General features: G+C 42.1%; 1 pseudogene; it reads left to right on the top strand.

The window, feature by feature from the left end:
• The first annotated feature begins 343 nt into the window (after positions 1–343).
• On the top strand, positions 344–12,935 carry LOC139316749 (E3 SUMO-protein ligase KIAA1586-like; annotated as a pseudogene).
• The last annotated feature ends 3,103 nt before the right edge of the window (positions 12,936–16,038 follow it).

Here is a 16,038-nt window from a genome sequence, read left to right as displayed (position 1 = left end):
GAGACTTGGCTGGGAAAGAGGGCATTGATTACTGATAAGTTCTTTTCCAGAAAACTTATCAGGGTGCTCCTGCAATCTGCAGGGACTACTCGCTTTCCCCCAAAGAGACCCCTTGCATGCTCTGGGGGGAGAGACAGAGCACAGCCTGAGGAACAAACCACTTTGGGATGGTCGGGGGGGGAGGAATCTGCCCAGCAATTTTGGGAACAAGGCAGGCCCCACGATTCACAGCTGGTCACCCCTCTGGCTGCCCAGCGGGCAGCTCAGGGCAGAGATTCCATCCCGATTCCAAAGGAAAGCGTTTTCGGGCAGCAGACCTGCGATCCCCTTCCCAATTCCAAACATGGGGTGTGCAGAGGCAAAAAAAGTGCATCCCGTTTCAAGTGGCGGATCTGGCCAGGAGGAAAGAGAAGGTGAGTCTGCTGAGAAGGAGGACAGGGGTGCGCGGCTCTGCAATGTGCAGGAAAGCATTTTCAGGCGACAGCACTGCAATCCCCTCCCCGAATCCAAAATTGCAGGGGAACTGGCCACTGCCAGAAACGCGGCTCTGAGAATTGCATTGGGGAATCCAGCCAACGGGCAGCAGTGGCTGGAAAGGAGGGATGTTTCACTTTAGGGGCTCCCGTTTGGCTCGGCTTGGCTCCTGGGTGCAGAGAGGGCTTAGGCAGCAGCGGCGGCAGCAACTCCTCACATTGCTGGGGAGTGAAGTCATCACGACCATTGTCTGCCCTGAACTGCCCACTGGGTGGCCAGAGGAGTGACCAGCCACAAACCGTGGGGCCCACCTTGTTCTCCGAAGCTGCCGGGCAGATTCTCCCCCCAGACCCTCCCGAAGAGGGTTGTTCCTCAGGCTGTGCCCTGACCCAGATCCCCGCTGCCTGGAACTGCCTGAAAATGTCTGAAGGGTGGGGGCTGGCGGGTTGGCAGGGCTACATTCGGACTATAAGATGCACCCAGATTTTTACCCTCTTTTTGGGGATAAAAAAGTGCATCTTATACGCTGAAAAATACAGTAGCATCACAGTGTGTTATAATAATATAGGACAGTGATGGCAAACCTTTTTGGTGTTGCGTGCCAAAAGTCAGAGCATGCTTGCGCTATCGCGCTTGCGCGTGCCAGCACCCATAATGCAATACGCACCCCATTTGCGCATGCACTTATGACCCTCCTCCATGCATGTGCCCCACATTGCGCATGCGCCCTCCTGCACATGCGCCCCCACTTTTTCCAAGGGGGCCGGCGCGCCTCTTACCGGAGGACAACCAGATAGCAAACTGTTCCCTGGTGAGACAGCCATCCCCGGCTGGCAGCAACACTCTCGGCCCCACCATGTGCCAGCTGGGAAAGCTCCAAACACGCAGCCTTGCCTGGGCTCCTTCCCACTGGGTGCTGGGCTTCCTGACAAGCCCCCTGCAGCAACGCGAGAACTGCTGCCAAGGGGCAATGGGGTGGTAGCTGCAAGGATAGACGAGCCTGGGGCTTCCCTGTCTCCCCGCATGAGCAGGCTTCTGGCGTGGACCCAGGCCTGGGGTGGGATTGAAGCCCCAGCACACCCATTCTTTCTGCTGCCACCCCATCGCCCCCAGCGCTTCTCACACTACCGCTTCTCACTCAGTGGCAGGAGCAGCTGGCGTCAGGCTTCAATCCCTCCCCCAGAGGCCTGAAATGCAATGCCCTTTTTTGGCCTCCGCACGCCCCATTTTTGGATTTGGAAAGGGTTTTCGGGTGGCAGCGCTGCGATCCTCTCCCCAAATCAAAAAAGTGCATTGCGTTTCAGGTGGAGGATCTGGCCAGGAGGAAAGAGAAGGTGAGTCTGCGGAGAAGGAGGAGGAAGGCACACGGTTCTGCAGTGTGCACCGGAGAATCATGAAGGAAAGCCTTTTCGGGCAGCAGCGCTGTGATCCCCTCCCCGAATCCACCTGAAAAGGCTTTCCTCCTTGGTTCTCCAGTGCACATTGCAGAGCCGTCCACCCTCCTCCTCCTTCTCTGCAGACTCACCTTCACTTTCCTCCTGGGCCAGGAGCAGAAACCAATCACCCTCCACCTGGGTCATCTGAAAAAGGGGCAGGCAGGGCGGCTAGCCACCTTGCCTTATGCCCCCTGTGCAGCACCTGAAACTGTGGTGCTCTTGTTTTGCCTGCGTAGCCCGGTTTTTGGATTTGGAGAAGAAAGGGTTTTCAGGCGGCATTAGGAATTACTAATGCTCTGATGGTCATTTTGAAAAATCCTTTCTTAGTGAGCACCTAGAAGCCAAGAGGAACATACGTGGCAAATTTCAAGCTTGTAGGCTTTATAGTTCTGGAGATTTCGTGATTAATGCATGAGTAGTTTTTGCTTTTATATATATAGATTTATGGGCTTAGTGAGTGGTTCAAAAATTGTTATTGAACAAAATATGGTTAAGCCCGGATGAGAATACCATATGAATAATAGATAGTCCTCGACTCTCAACCGTAATGGAGTCTGTCCATTATAGTTGGAAGCCATAAGTGAAGCACCCATGTGATTGCCCCACTTCTGACCCTCCCAAACCCTGCTCTTCCTGGTCATTAAAAGACTGTGTGGGTCATTAAATGGAACAGGTGTCACCCATCGCACAGTATGAGCCTGGTAGCAGCCACTATTTTCTGAGCTGCTTCTGTGTGTAATAGGTGACAGAGGGGTGAGAAGGAGGGTACGGAACCAGAGGTGGTATTCAGCTGGTTCAGGAGAACCAGTAGCAGAAATTTTACCTGGTTTGGAGAACTGGCAAATACCACCTCTGGCTGGCCCCGCCCCCGCCCACTCCTGCCTGCCTGCTCACCCCGCCAGCTCTGCCCACCCACTCGTTGCTTGCCCCAACCATCCAGTCACCCCGCCCCGCCCAGTCATTCCTTACCTATGTGGCACACTGAGTCCTCCCTTGCGCATGCACACAGTCTCTGTTCTGTGGCTTGCTGGCCTAAGCAGCCTTCCCACGCAGTGCCTGCGCCCCAACTGATCAGCCCTGATCTGATCTGATTTGCCTGCTTACAGTTAAGCGAGTCGTGCTAGCCCCCACCATTCCCAGAGCTTGCTGCACCCTCCCAACATCCCCAGAGCTTGCCACGCCCCCCCATCCCTGGAGCTAGGCCCATCGTCCTTGGGCTCGCATGGCTGGCTAAACTGCCAGTGCAGCTCTGATGGCAGCAGCGCTGGTTGTGGCCTAGCTAGGCCCACCATCCCCAGAGCTTTCCATGCCCCCCCCCAGCATTCCCAGAGCTAGGCCCAGCTTCCCCAGGCTCGCCTGGCTGGCTAAGCTGCCGGCATGGCTCTGATGGCAGTAGTGCTGGCTGAGGCCTAGCTAGCTTCCCCTCAACTATCCCTGGGCTCACCTGGCTAAGTCACTGGTGCAGCTCTGATGACGGCGATGCTGGCGGCGGCCAACTAGTCCCACCATCCCTGGGCTCACCTGGCTGGCTAAGCTGCCGGCATGGCTCTGATGGCAGTGGTGCTGGCTGTGGCCTAGCTAACGCCCTTCCCCCCCCATTCCCAAGATCGCCTGGCTGGCTAAGCTGCCGGCGCAGCTCTGATGGCAGCAGCACTGGCTATGACCTAGCTAGGCCCACCATCCCTGGGCTCGCCTGGCTGGCTAAGCCACCGGCACAGCTCTGATGGTGGCGGTGCTGGCTGTAGCTTAGCTAGCTGCCCCCCACCACCACCATCCCCAGGCTTGTCTGGCTGATTAAGCTGTCGCGGCTCCATCCCAGGCGGGCCTAGCTAACTAACTGCTCCCCCATACTGTCCCTATCCTCCAGCTTATCTTCACAAGCGACTCCCAATTCCCGAGTGCCTCCAGCTCGCCTGCCTCGCTTCACCTGCTCCCACGCAGCTGCATCCAACTCATTGGCCTGCTGCAAGCAACTGAATCTGCCTGCCTGCCTTGTGCCTTCACCTAATTTTGGGTAAATTGCTATTTTTTTTTAATGCTTAAAAAATTCAGTGTTGTAGACAATTAATTTTGTGTTTGCTTGCAGGAAGCAAATTTTATGTGACTCTATAGCTTTTATATTTTGACATTTGTGCAGCTTTATGAGATTTTGTGTTTCTGTAGTGAGTGTGATTGATGCCTTGATAGTTTTTATTCCTGTGGCTTTGTCTTTCCTGTCCTTAGGGTTAGGGTTAGGGAAAAACTGGTTTTATTTGCAGTCTTTTGTGGGAAAACTGTTTTTATTTTTTTGGTGTTTTCTGGCACTGTCCTAGTTTTGGGGTGTATACTCCCAAAGTTAGTAATAATCTACACATTAATAATGATCACATACAAATAATATTTGCTTATCCATTTTAGTGAACTTTCCTTATATAATTGGTGTTTTCTTTTATACTTTTATATTTCTAACTTCTGTTTCTGTTAGTTTATTTATTTATTTATTATTTATTTATTAATGAGATTTATATGCCACCCTATCTCCAGCCGGACTCAGGGCGGCTCACAACAGTTAAGAAACATCTAATAAAAAGTTAAAAAATTAAATCCAAATCTCATAATTTAACAGTTAAAATACAATTAAGACTAACAAATTAAAATTAAATTAGAATTAAATTAGTTAGCCATTGATAAAACAAATCCCACATTAAAAAGTATTCTAAGCCTTCTCCTTAATTTTAAGTGTTAATCTATTCATTTTTGCACATTATAATATTTTTTATTCATTTTCATAACTTTGTTTTTTCGCTGTTGTGCAAACACAATTCTAGCAACTGTTAACATGTGTAAAATTAAATATGTATTCCCTTTAAAATACTCAACAAAATATTTCTGGTTTTAAATCTATATGTTGCTTTACCATTGTTTCTAACAATGACACCACTAACTCTTGAATAGCTACTTGACTTGAGTACAAGCTGAGCCCAATACTGAACCTAATTCATATATTCCTGTTTTTTGAACTGAGGAATAAATTTCAGAAAAAGAATTCAGTATTGCTCTGTGAAGCTCTATGAAATTCATTCTTCTTGATCTAATTTCTTAGATGATATGATTTTGTACACTATATCTTCCTTGTTTGTTGGACCCCAATCACATTGTGAAAAGACTGTACAGTTGGATGAAAACATCCCTTCCATTACCTGTAGTCCTCAATTAACAAACACAATTGAGTCCGAAGCACAATTTAGTTCTTTTGCAGTAGTAGCCTTTACCAGGATGAAAAGACAACAGAGTTTGACCAGTTTTTTCAGCAAGAAAACAAGATTGGAACCAGATACAACAGAATTGGCCTTGGATGATCGAAAACCACCACAAGCACCACTATAAGCACCACCACTTGAACTTGGAGAAAGCAGCAAGTCAATTATTGGTGACTCCAAAATTGAAAGTAATCTTCCTGACTGCTGGACATAACAACAGTATAGCAACTTTCAAGAGAAATATGAGGGACTGGAAGTTTCAAACAAAAAATTAGGTTTCAAGCAGTGGTGCTAGTCAGCCAGTTCTATCCAGTTCGGGCAAACTGGTAGCAGCGGCTGCAGGAGGCTCCACCCACCTGCCCGGACATAATCATGTCCAATTTTGATGCTATGCGCATGCATAGAAGGCCTTCACATTTGCGAACCGGTAGCGAAGGTAAGTGAATACCACCCCTGGTTGCAAGTACTGTGCAAAACATAACTTCGCAAAAGAGAAAGGTGTTCATATGTCCAAAGAATAGAAACATTTCAAGATTGAGGCAGCAGGGAAAAATAAAGAAGTACAACAAGCATCTCTAAGAAAAAAATGAAAGAATATTTTTCATCAAAAGCTCACACCTTTTGCACAGAGAACTTAAAACAAGGGGAGCAGGGTGCTATAACAAAAGGGATCAAAAAGATGTCTGAAAAATATTTAGGTACCACTTGTAGTATATTCAAAACAGTTTACAGCCTGGCAAAAGGATGTAAACCATTTGCAGACCTAGAAGATGCGATAGAATTGCAAATTGAAAATGGACTAGATATGGGAATAAGATTGCATTCATGGTCAACTTCAGTAAAAATAGTTGATTTCATTGCAAAAGAAATTAAAACCAAATTATTTACTAAAATTATTGCAAAAAATTGAAAAATATGTCTTGATTATTGATGAAGCCTCAACGCTACCATGCAAATCAGTTGTGATAGTTTTTGTAAAAGTTGAGGATTCAGTTAACTCACCAACAATTTTTGTTGAGCTTGTTGAATTGGAAAAACAAGATGCAGAGACAATACGTTCTTCAATTATGGAAAGTTTAAATAATGTTGGGTTTACTAAGAACTACCTACAAAAATATTTAATAGCATTATGCTCTGATGGTACCAGCGTTATGCTTGGGAGAAAATCTGGAGTAACCACTAGAATAGCAAAAGAGTTTCCTAATATCATAATATGGCACTACTTAAACCATCACCTCCAACTTGATTTAGATGACTCTATAAAGGAAATGAAGCAACTAAATCATTTTAAACTATTTATTGACAAGATATACACTATTTTTCATAAATCCTGTAAGAGCCAAATGGAACTTACTGAAATATCCAAACAACTTGGAATTGAAATCATAAAGATTGGTAGAGTTTTGGAACCAAGATGGGCTGCCTGTAGCTTAAAGTCAACCCTAGCTGTGTGGCATGCTTATCCAGTGCTACAACAATATTTTCATTCCAATGAAAAATACTCAGGTATGGCTGCTTGTCTTGAAAATATATATTTTACAACTGATTTGGCATTGATGATCAATATTTTAAATGAAATTTCTCTTCTTTCAAATGCACTGCAAACAAGAAATGCAGACATCATAAAGGCTGAAAAACTTGTGATAAGATCAATTAAAGCATTTGAAATGCTTAGAAAAGGAAAGGTGTCACTGCGTTATTTTATTTGCCAGCTGAACTCATTATTTCTGGACTATCTGACTTTCCGTACCTTGCCAAGAATAATATAATATAATATAATAAATGAGTTTTATTAGAAACCTTTCTCGCGTTTCTTTTCCGGAATATTGCAAACAAGGAGGAGCCACGATTCATCTCCTCTAATTAACCAGGGTGATTAGTCCCAGAGCCAAACATGGGATTAATAAATGCCCTGACATCTGATAGCACGAGGATGGTTGGATTTATGGCTTTTTCCTTGTTTTGTTATTTCTGATAAGAGCGCATAGGCAATTAGTTTTTAGCTACTGAGGTACGCTAATTATATTGCTGAGATGCCGAAACAGAAGTAAAACAAATACAAAATGTATTTTGCTGAGAAGGTGGCAGAAAGGAGGTTTCCAGATTTCCAGCCCCTTACTACAGCCACACGCCTGGAACGAGAAGAAGCTGTGGGAACAGAAATGGAGGGAGATAAGACAGAAGCTGTTTTTGAAGATGATGATTTACGACTGAGGTCAGTAACATTTTCTTCTGATCTTCCAAGCTCTGAAAAAGTCTTCCCAGAACCTTCTGAATTTGTAATGCTCGATGCAAGGCTAAAGCACACTGCCGAGCAAAATTCCTCCCACGCAGAGAGAGAAACAATTCATTATTCTCCTCGAAGCTCTAAGCTCACCCTGGATGAGCTGGCTATGAAAGCCTTTCGTGACCGTATAAAATTCTATGAACAGCAGCTATCCCAGGCAAAAATGGCTATATCTATGCTTGAGCAAGATAAGGGAGATAACTTAAATTTTTCAAAAAGCGCCATATTGTCTTCTTGCTCAGAGCCAAAGACACTCCCCCTGGTGGATCCTGTGTCAGGCCAATTAAGGCAAAGAGCACTGCATACGTCACATGAAAGTCTCCCTGATCAAGTTACACATGTCTTACATAACCACTCCTACTCTAAAGCATACAATGCCACGTATGCAAAGCTGCCCGAAGCTAAAGGTGCAGCACCATCTGCTGGCAAAAGTAATTTACTACAGGAAGCTGAAAGAGAAAGGAGCTTAGATGAACATTTTAAATTACTACAGCAGACCCTGGCAAACCTGTCTCTAACTCACTCAGAGATTCAAGCTGAAACGCCACAAGTGTCTCCACGGGCTCAAACTCCAACACCCCCTGGTGGTGTTGGTGTCTTTTTAGATGGAACACAGGCACGCTTTATGCAACAAAGGCAAATGATTGCATCTCCAGCAGGTCATGCCAATATTGCAGGTCAAGCACAAATGGCAACTGGAATACAGCAGATTCCAGTGCATCAGCCACAGCAGCTACAAATGCCTGCGTATGTGCCCCAGCCACAAGTGCAAAGAGGGCCACCTCCTGGCCCACCTCCAATGGCACAACCAAGACCATTTTTAGATCCACAACAGGCACAGCAAATACCACAGGCATTTCTGGCAGCACAGCCAGCATACCAAGTGCAGGCTCCTTACCAGGCATTTTCTGTCTCTCCACTAACTGGTGAGTCAAAACTAAAAATGTCTGAACTCCACGGTTCAAGATTGAAACCTGGTGAACAAATTGGAGGACATTTGACCAAACTGAAAGGTCTGAGAACAGAATTGAGAGAAAGAGGCCATAACATTGAAGATATTCAAATGATCAGCATCATTATTAACTCTTTGAATTATGAATGGAAAGATGCTGTTACAAAAATTAACCAAGTCCCTATTGCTCAACGCACAGTGGACAATGTCTGTAGACTTTTAATTGAAGAAGAGGCATTCATGTTGGCCACGCCACACCTGAGAGGACCACCCGCATCAAAAGCTCCAGCTAGGCGCCCCTTCCGAGGAAGGACCTATGCTCCAAGGACGCCAAGATGCAACACCTGCAATCGTGTGGGACATGCCACCCGGGATTGTCCCCAACGAGTTCCAGCTCCCGTCACGTACCAGCCCAGAGGAACAGATTCCAGAGGCAGAGGCGGAAGACAAGGTCGTCGTGGTCCCCGGCGTGATCCACAAACTCCACTCGCCACATTGGCTTTAACCAATGATCCACAACCTCAACCAGAGTACGACAGACGACTCCTGTGGACTTTGGACAGTGGTGCAGCATTGCATGTTACCTACAGAAAGGAACTTTTCACAGAGATGCACGAGCCTGAACCTGAGCTACGTGAACTTTATTCTTTTTCAAATCATCCTTGTCAGGTCAACCTGAGGCTCCGCATAAAAACGTTAATGTTGAGAATTAACTAACAGGTAAACCTTTGCATTCCAGGTGTATCCACAAATGGTATAGAAGATTGGGGCATGCCAGTTTCCGTGTTCTTAGGAAGATGCCGGAGTTCGCAAAAGGTTTGGATCCAAAGGGGTGTAAGGTGTTTTTGGATTGTGCTGTATGCAAGAAGGCCAAATCCAAAGCAGCAGCCATTCCCAAACACGCTACACGCCTGTCAACACGCATTTTTGATTTGGTTCACATTGACATAGTTGGTCCATTCCCGCCATCATTTGGTGGTAGAAAATATTTTCTAACAATTGTTGATAATTACTCTAGATATGGATATGTGTATCCTATGAAAGAAAAATCAGAGACTTTTCAGATCTTTAAAGACTTTGCAACCCTTGTTTCTACCCAACACCAAGTTCGCATCGCCAGAATCGTGTGATCGTGGTGCCGAGTTCATGTCTCAGCGTTTCCAGGACTGGATGCGTAAGAATGGAATTATTCATCAGACGTCAGCTCCTTACACACCGGCTCATAATGGAGTCGCAGAACGAAGACAAGGGGTACTGCAAACTATGATGCGTTGTCTCCTAGAAGACGCCAACCTTGGTAAGATATACTGGGGTGAAGCTATCAAGTATGCAAATTACATTGTCAACCGTACTTGGAGCAGTGTAACAAATCAGACTCCTTTCTTCATGTTGTATGGCTACAAGCCTGATCTTAAAAACATCCATATTTTTGGTTCATATGCTATGGTGAACATTCCCTTAGCTCAAAGAAGAAAAGGAGGTCCAACAGCAAAGAGACTGAGATTTATGGGTATTGATGATAATTCAAAGTGGAGCAGATTTATTGACTCTAAACATGCAATTGTGATTTCCCAATCTGCTAATTTTGAAGAAGACATTGACTGGTCCAGGATTCATTCCAATGATCCTGAAGTTTATTTTCCCAGAGATGATACTGCTGATGCTACACAGTTTGATGATCAAGATTCCACCACTTCTTCTCAACCCGATGTTCCGTCTTCGCAAGCCGCGGATGCTGACGCTAGCGACGAAAGTGAGGACGAGGACGGAGAAGAAGAAGACTGGACAGTTGTTCCGAGACGTTCCAAGAGGGCCACAAAAGGGATCCCTCCACAACGATATTCTTGGCAACTGACAAAAGCACCCTTGCCTTTGATTTGCAATGTTACACTTCCACCTGATAATTTCACACAAATCAAGCAGCTCCCTGATTCAGAGCAAGACAAATGGTATGAAGCAATGCAGGTTGAAATGGACAGTCTAAAGAAACTTAAAGTATTTACACCTGCAAAACCTCCAGCAAACAAAAAGGTCATTGGCACTCGATGGGTCTACAGAATCAAAAAGAAACCAAATGGTGAGTCACTGTACAAAGCCAGACTTGTAGCTCAGGGTTTCGCTCAACGTTATCCTGAGGACTACACAAATACTTACTCACCGACAGTCAGAACTGAGAGTGTAAAAATTGCTTTAGCAACTGCAACTATCCTTGGTTTAGAAGTTTTCCAGTTTGATGTTGACACGGCTTATCTACATGCAGACCTAGACGAAGAGATCTATGTGAGAAGTCCTCCAGGATTCCGACAGCAAGAAGGGGATACCTGGTTCCTAAACAAAAGTCTTTATGGTCTGAAACAATCTGGTTTAATGTGGTATTTATGTCTTACTGACAAACTAAATTCAATGGGCTTTATTAAGTCCGAAACTGATGAGTGCGTGTTCACAAAAAGATCTAACAATGCATATGAGATAGTTCTTGTTTATGTTGATGATATTGTTTATATTGGTCCAAATAAGCAAATGAGTGAAATTTTTGCCAAAGCTTTGCAGAGATACTTCACATTGAAATCATTAGGTCACATTAGCACTTATTTAGGTGTTCAGATTGAAAAAACACAGAAGGGGTTTAGTCTTTCACAAGAAGATAAAATTGAACAAATTTTGCATCATTGCAACATGAAAGACGCTAACACAACAAAGACACCCATGCAAACAGATTTTCACAACTTGACACAAGAAGAAAGTCCTGAGTTCGAGGATCAAACACTTTATCGTTCAGTCATTGGGTCACTATTGTACATTAGTAGTTGGACCAGACCCGACATTGCACTTAGTGTTAATCTCTTATCACGACACGTAGGTAAAGCAAAACAGTTTCATTGGACATGTATTAAGAAATTATTGAGATACCTAAAATACACTAAACACATGAAGTTATTGTTAGAACCAACACATACTGATTATGCAGAATTATGTTGTTATGCAGATTCTGATTGGGCAAGTGATAAGAAATCACGTAAAAGTACTTCAGGTTATATGATGTTCTTAAATGGATGTCCTGTTTATTGGCAAGTACGTAAACAGAATTTTGTTTCTTGTTCATCTACTGAAGCTGAATATGCTTGTGTTTCAGATGCATGTAATTCTCTAACTTGGTTTGATGCTTTAGTCACAGATATCTGGACACACCCGATCCGACCGATCACCGTGATGGAAGACAATGAATCGGTGGTTTATATTTCTGAATCTCATTTCACAGGTTCTAGGTCCAGACACATTGACATTCGTTATCAAAATATAAAACATTTAGTGAAAAAAGGTTTTGTCAAAATGCAATATGTATCCACACATGATCAAATTGCTGATATGCTCAACAAACCACTTCCAGCAGCTCAACACGAGTATCTGCGTAAGAAGATGTGCCTTATTTGATGATGAACTGATATTCGCTCAACTGGCAAAGAAGGGGAATGTCACTGCGTTATTTTATTTGCCAGCTGAACTCATTATTTCTGGACTATCTGACTTTCCGTACCTTGCCAAGAATTGTTATCAAAAGCTACTACGCATGTCCATCCACCCACATTCCTTCACACTTTTTCTTTTGTTCTCCTGCCAGCAAGGTCCGGCTTGGACCGGCAGGAGACCTTGCTTGGCAAAATGTAACAATTAACTTTTCTTAGTTAGTGAGGTGTTTTATTTTCTTTATAACAAATAAATGAGTTTTATTAGAAACCTTTCTCGCGTTTCTTTTCCGGAATATTGCAAACAAGGAGGAGCCACGATTCATCTCCTCTAATTAACCAGGGTGATTAGTCCCAGAGCCAAACATGGGATTAATAAATGCCCTGACAAAAGGGTCCATACGAAAAAAAAAGTTGATGGATTAATTACTTCAGAAACCTTCAAAAATATAAAATTTGTACAAAATCATTGATTTGTTGGACTTCCTCGGGAAAGACTTTTAGAAAGTCTCATAGCAAATTTGAAGAAAAGACTAATGGATTGTGAACATTTAAAAACAGGTGGCCAATTGCAAGACATGAATAAATTACAATTTCTCTATTTTTTGGAGCCAGATTACTGAAATATTGAAAAAGTAGTAGTTCCATGAACAGCAGCTGAAGAACAATTGCTTGTATTTAGTGACATTTTTCATTACAAAATTAATATCAATGATTATAGAGATTTTGTAGAAAATGTTTTAAAAGATTCCCAGAAATATGTAATTTCTGATAGTATTAAAAAAGCTAAAGAATTGTCAGAACAATTGCTGTAAGTTCAACAGAAGCAGAAAGGGGTTTTTCAAAAATGAACATCATATGTTCAGAGAAGAGAACTCGCCTGTTTCCAACATAACCAACCTAATGACCATTAGTGTAATTGGCCTACCTCTAAAAGAATGAGACCCTATTCCTACAGTCAAAAAATGGTTGAGAGCAGCACATCGCACAGCCGATGATGCTCGAGTAAAAGTAAAGAAAAGTGCAAGTGAGGACGGCGATGCCAATGAAACATCGATTTGGAACTACCTGAAAGACGAATAACACTTTTATTGTTCTTATGTAAGTATTCGTGTACCTCTTTTATTGTTTTTGTGTACTTCTTTTATTCTTATTTAAGTATTAAATGCACGAAATAATAAACTACCTTTTTGTATATCTTCTTTTTGGAGGTCATTAGGGCAAAGGAGTGATGTCAACTTGGCCACGCCCACCCAGTCACATGACCAAGCCATGCCCATGCAGTCAAATGATCACCAAGCCATGCCCACCCAGTCACATGACCACCAAACCATGCCCAAGCCATGCCCACAGAACGGGTAGTGAAAAATTTTGAATCCCATCACTGTATGAAACCCATTGGCGTGGAAAGGAGGACCAAGGTCTGCAGGGATCTGGTAGGAGGATGAGAGGCAATATGAGGGGGATGCTGCAGGATCCTTGCGGTTGGTCATAAAGGTGAACTGCGGATCTGGGAGATCTGCCATAACTTCAAACAGTTGCTAAGCAACTAGTAATAAGACAAAGACTATCTATATAGAGCAGCAGCAGTTACCAGCATTAAACCCATCAATTTTTACTTGAATATGAAGAAATATAATCTCATGCCAGCTCAGTGTAACTTAACTATTAAAATGACACTCTCAATATACCACTTAAATAATACCACTTAAATATAATCCTGTATATGCTCAAACCCTATATTTCAGAGGCAACACATTAATTTTTATTTGTATGTACTTTCAACGGTTATGGATGAAAGGTGACTAGTTCAACTCCTTTTATTTTGTTTGCTTTATTTGATATTTTTTGTTTTTGAAAAATGGTATTTCATGGATTCATTTCTCACTTAGGTTCTAAGTTTCCATGTGAAGACTTAATTTATGTGCAGTATTGAAGTCACTTGGGATAGTGAGATCAGTTGCATATAAATTTAATAAATGAAAAATATTATTATTTATATTCTGATATGGTATCCCAATAAAAGGAATGCAACAACCTTTTTTAATATTCAAATACAAATACCAAGACAAATTCCTTGTGTGTCCAATCACACTTGGCCAATAAAGAATTCTATTCTATTCTATTCTAAATTATTATCCCACAAACAAGATTGTAAAACACAGAAATTATGACAAAACTTAAAAGTTTTTATTTTATTTTATTTTATAACATAATCTGCAAAGAACAAAAATTCCACTATGCATCTCCAACAGCAGAAATGTAGTAAGAACTCCTACAAAGCACTTCAAAATTGTGCAAAATTCAGGCTTTCCTAGCCAATGCTTTAGAGACCTAGGGTAGCATATTTCCTTGAAATATTTTGAATTGAATTGAATTGAATTGAATACTTTATCTGGCCAAATATGTATAGACACATAAGGAATTTGTCTCCAGTACAGAAGCACTGAGTGTATTTGCAAGGCAACAGAGAAAATCATCATCATCATCATCATCATCATCATCATCATCATCATCATCCCAATAAAAGGGGGAAATAAAAAACGTAATAAAAAGAATAAGTAATACTGCTACAGCCATACACTATAGGTTGATATACTACACATTAGAAAGAGCTACAAGAATTAGGTATTTTCTTTTGTATAACAAATTTAAGTAGTTGGTAATAAGAAAAACACCCTTTAAGGAACTGGTTTGCACATTACATTTAACCATGGTTCAACTGGTCAGATTAAACTCTGCTATCCCACAAATACTTGGAGCAGTTGTAAAGGTTCCAACTGAGATAAGAAAAAAAATATTGATGCCAAACTGTAGTATTCTTGTTATCCACTTTGCAGTGCTATTTTCCATACAATTAGGGAGGGAAGGAGATTATTAATGAATGTTTTGGCTAATAGCAATTTCAGAACACTTTAGAGTAAGAAATTGTCATTCATATAATAAAAGAAAAAGTGCTTTAAATGCTCATTAGAGGAAATGCTTTTAAAGTACTACTTTTAAAAGTATATTGCCATCACTCCTGTGTATCTTGTATTTGGTTTTGTGTTTTTTGACTAGAGAAAGAAATTGTGCAGCTACTCTGTCCATCTTCTGCCTCCATATGAAATCGCTAGACATAAGCATCTCTAATGTGTCTGTTATCAATGCACCACAAACATATGATTTGTTAAATTTATATTCTGTTTTTATAGCTTCAAAATGAATTACAACTTACATAAAATTCAAATTAAATATTACAAGATTAAAACTAATGATCCTGCCCTTCCCCCCCTCCCCAAAAGTGAGGAAGAATAGAAGAGGAGAAAGAAAAAAATTGCTCTGTGTATATAAAGGTAGTTGTCAACTTATGAACACAGCTGGAACCAGACTTTCCACTGCTAAGCAAAGTGGCATGCTACATTTTATGACCCTTTGCCACGGTTAAGCGAATCACTGAGGTTGTTAAGGGAATCATACAGTCGTTAATAAATTTGGCTTCCTCCATTGACTCTTTTTGTCAGAGGCCAGCTTTTTTTGTCAGAGGCAGGCTTTTTGGCCAGAGGCCAAATTGCAAATAGCAATTACATGACCCTAGGATGCTACAACCATCATATATACATGCCAGTTGCCACACAACCAAGTTCTGACCATGTGACCATGGGTATGCTACAATAGTCAAAAGGGCAAGGGCTGGTCGTCACTTTTTTCAGTGCCACTGTAATATTAAACCATCACTAAATGAATGCTTGTAAGTCAACAACTACCTGTATGTATGTGTGCATGAATATATCATACATACTTGCCTGTTATGCTACAGTATTCTTTTTGAGGGAAAACAATATTAAGTTGTATACTGAAATAGAATACTGGACTACTAATAATAAAAAATAGTAAGTCAATGAAATTGAAGACAAAGAAAAGGAAACAGCTATGATATAAAATAAAGAAAAGGAAACAGAGTCAAATCTTGATTACACTGATACTATTTACTGTATCTTTTCCATACCTTATAATCCTTCCAAATTATCCTTTCTTTCACCTTGTCCATATATCACTTCCCACATTGCCTTTTGAACTTTGAACTTCTCAACTTTCTTTTTTTAAGATTTCTTCCTCCAACAATGACTTTCTTAGGTTCTCTGCAAATCATTCAGGTTCTTAGGCTGAGAACATGACATTATCTGCATAGAAATAGCACACATTC

Source organism: Pituophis catenifer, unplaced genomic scaffold, assembly GCF_029215685.1.
Source record: "Pituophis catenifer annectens isolate HBS135680 unplaced genomic scaffold, rPitCat1.0.hap2 SCAF_4, whole genome shotgun sequence".
NCBI classification, from domain to species: Eukaryota; Metazoa; Chordata; class Lepidosauria; order Squamata; family Colubridae; genus Pituophis; species Pituophis catenifer.
The sequence above is the reverse complement of the archived record's forward strand: the minus strand, read 5'-3'. Positions and strand labels throughout refer to the sequence as shown.